The sequence below is a fragment of the Coregonus clupeaformis genome, chromosome 18, assembly GCF_020615455.1.
Source record: "Coregonus clupeaformis isolate EN_2021a chromosome 18, ASM2061545v1, whole genome shotgun sequence".
NCBI classification, from domain to species: domain Eukaryota; kingdom Metazoa; phylum Chordata; class Actinopteri; order Salmoniformes; family Salmonidae; genus Coregonus; species Coregonus clupeaformis.
This window is the reverse complement of record NC_059209.1, coordinates 34794931-34798489: the sequence shown is the minus strand read 5'-3', so window position 1 is coordinate 34798489 and position 3559 is coordinate 34794931. Positions and strand designations below refer to the sequence as shown.

The following is a 3559-nucleotide window of genomic DNA, read 5'->3' as shown; positions in this document are numbered from 1 at the left end:
TCACTGCTAGGCAAATCCCCGCCTTATCTTAGCTCATTGGTCACCATAGCAGCACCCACCCGTAGTCTGCGCTCCAGCAGGTATTTCTCACTGGTCATTCCCAAAGCCAACACCTCCTTTGGCCGCCATTCCTTCCAGTTCTCTGCTGCCAATGACTGGAACGAATTGCAAAAATCTCTGAAGCTGGAGACTCTTATCTCCCTCACTAACTTTAAGCATCAGTTGTCAGAGCACCTTACCGATCACTGCACCTGTACACAGCCCATCTGAAATTAGCCCACCCAACTACCTCATCCCTATATTGTTATTTATTTTGCTCTTTTGCACCCCAGTATCTCTATTTGCACATAATCTCTTGCACATCTAGCATTCCAGTGTTAATACTAATTGTAAATATTTTGCACTATAGCCTATTTATTGCCTTACCTCCATAACTTGCTACATTTGCACACACTGTATATATATTTTCTGTTGTATTTTTTGACTTTATGTTTTTTTACCCCATATGTAACTCTGTGTTGTTGTTTTTATCGCACTACTATGCTTTATCTTGGCCAGGTCGCAGTTGTAAATGAGAACTTGTTCTCAACTGGCTTACCTGGTTAAATAAAGGTGAAATAAAATAAATAAATAAATATTCAACAGGTGTTGAGCTTTCGTAAATTTGTCAGTTATTCTGCGCTCTGGCACACTCAGACGAGAGTGCTCTGAAATCGGAGTAGATAGCCAGAGCTAATTTACCTGCTACGTCTATCAACAGTTGTCACAGTGGCATCATAAACATTATATTGAAATAGTTACTTGCATAGTGGAGTCTTTTGTTCAGACATGTAGCTAGCTAGCTAAACAATGAACCATAATCCCAACTCAACTCGCATGAATCTGCAGGTAGCTAACCAACCAGGTTCAATGTTAGCTAGCTAACATTAGGTTTAACTGCCATAAATGTTACTCATGTCATTATTAATGTTATTCATGTCATTATTAATAGGTTTTACATAATATCATTATTATTTGTACAACTTGTATTTTGAATATTGATTTAGCTTGTATTTATGTGATAGGAACTATCTGTACATTCTATGTTGTGATGGGACGCTTTTAGTGGTGACAAGTTCCAGACATTGCGATAAAGTAGCGGCGGTAAAGTTTAGTACTCTGAAAGATAAGTTAAATTAACGATGTGTTTATTTACAAGTATTCTTGTTTCTAAGTGGACCCATTTCCCTCTCAGTTGTGTGCAGCCAGCGAGGTATGTTCATTATGTTAATTATTTGTCGCGCATATTTACGTGCAAGGTTTCTGTAACGTGAACGCCAACTTGTTTTTTGTGCATGTGTTGAAATGTATTTAAACAGTTCGACGGTGGATTGATGACGGTGGAGAATTTAGTAGAAGAATAAATCCATCAGTAACCAGAACAGCGGCGTCGTGTATTTCCTGGAGGGAGTGATAGTCGAACTCGAGTCTGCGTGACCGTTTCCTGACCTGCTCTGCAAGACGGCTCGTCAAGACGGACTCACAGATAAGCCACTGTTCAGTGTTAAAGGACTCACACAAGTTCATCCGTTTTTTTTTTCATGAAGACGTCCGTAAGTCAGACACTTAAGTTGTGTTCTGAAAAGGTGACACAAGGATTGGAAAATATAAAGGACTTCAAAGGGCTGTGTGTAGCCAAGTAACATAACAGTGTGTAACAAGATATTAAGAGACATTAATGTAAGTGATTTAGCGATATTGATAATTCTTTATTTCATTGAATATAAGTCATTGATTTACTTAAGAAGAGGATTTATGTTTGTGCATTTAAGAAAGCTGTTATTTTGAGTTATTCTGCAACATTTCAAAATCTTTATAATGCCTGCCTTTATTCTGAAGGGTTAATTTCAAAGACAATAACTTAACTTGGCATATTCTATTCTCTTGAGTATTTCTTTTTGTAAAATGTTTGTTGTAAACTCTACTGTTTATTTGAGACAACTGTCTTGTGTACAGGTTACTTTCAAATAAGTTAATATGTCACATAGAAGTAAAGAGAGTCAGTGTAAAGGATCACTCGTAGAGCCAGTAGAAGAGACAGAGCAGACAGATGAGTCTAGCGTTGTACAAGAAGCAGTACAGTCTGAAGAGCCTCGACGAAGTGGAAGAGCCCGTACATTAACGGAAAAGGGAAAATAATTTCAGAAAGAAAAAACAAAAGAACTACTAATTCGCTTTGACAGCATTTATGAACGCTGGAAAGCTTTAACTAAGGTGGCTAAGAAATCAGTTACAAAACAAGATCCAAGTAACATCCTACACGAACACAGCAGCACTATTCAAAGAGAGTTATCTGAACTGAATAATGTTTATGAAGAATATCGCAGGATTGACAGCCCAGCTCACGAGATGCGCCGCAAGCTGGATAAATGTATATCAGTCACCAAGATTGTTGTACACAACGCGCAATCTCAAATTCAAGGAACAAAGGAGGAACTGATTTGGCCGGATGCAAGCTCCGTATTCGCATCTACGATTTCCAATGTATCATCTCCAGACTTTAAGTCTTCTAAGGCCACTTCCATTCGCTCTAATGTATCCTCAGTTAAACGACAAGAAGCCGCTGCTGAGTATGCAGCCACAAAGGCTGTGTTGAAGATTATGGCTGAGCAAGAGTGCCACCAAGAGAAACTCCAAAGACTTGAAGTTGAGGACAAGAAGATAGTTGCAGACAGTGGCGGCTCCTGAAAAAATTCTCAGGGGGGGCAATTTTTCTGATGATTTAGGTGACCTACACACATTTTTAAAAAGATATGTCCAGCAACAACATGAAGACAGGGGCAGCATATAAGTCAATACCAGAAGCATTTATTGACTGATCTCAAAAGTGTTGGCTTACAAAATCAAAATAAGTTATCACAGTAAAAATAATCAAGGGTGTTCTTTCACATTCCTCAACACTGCATAAACAATATGCATTTCCATAAACAAATGAAATATCAGCTGAAAATACAGCATCTTGGTATTTGTTCAGATTGCAGGATCAACAAGAGCTTTTACCACATTTTTTGCCTCATGGTTGAATTGGAAATATGTGCACCTGAGCATAATTCACAACAAGCAAGCAGGAGCTTTTGATAGAGGCTACTGAAAACATTGATGCAAGTTATTGGTAATAAGACATTTTTATAGACTTCCATATTCTGCCCTCTTGTATAGATTTGTGAAAATGAACAGTGATAGACATTTTGCCTGAAAACAGAATTTGAAAGTAATTTCTAGAAAAGGTAAACACAGCTATCTGTATGGCTTTGTAAAAATGAACAACCATATTCTGGCCAATTGTATAGATTTGTAAATATGAACAACCATATTCTGGCCAATTGTATAGATTTGTAAAAATGAACATGAACAGAATTTTTTTTTTAAAACTTTTTTTTAAATGAAAAATAACTATTTTAAACAACATCAACTGTGAACTGATTTGGGCGTGTGTGTGTTAAAGAGACAGACAGGGAGGGACAAAGAGAGAGAGAGGCTACATTACTTGTACTGAAACTGTTCTCTTCTCTGTTTCAAT

General features: G+C 37.5%; 1 long non-coding RNA gene across 1 annotated transcript; it reads left to right on the top strand.

Moving 5' to 3' along the window:
* The first annotated feature begins 1183 nt into the window (after nucleotides 1-1183).
* LOC121587285 lies at nucleotides 1184-1421 on the top strand. The gene is made up of 2 exons (XR_006004038.1): nucleotides 1184-1252; nucleotides 1359-1421. It is a non-coding gene; the product is annotated as an uncharacterized LOC121587285 (long non-coding RNA).
* Nucleotides 1422-3559: the final 2138 nt, after the last annotated feature.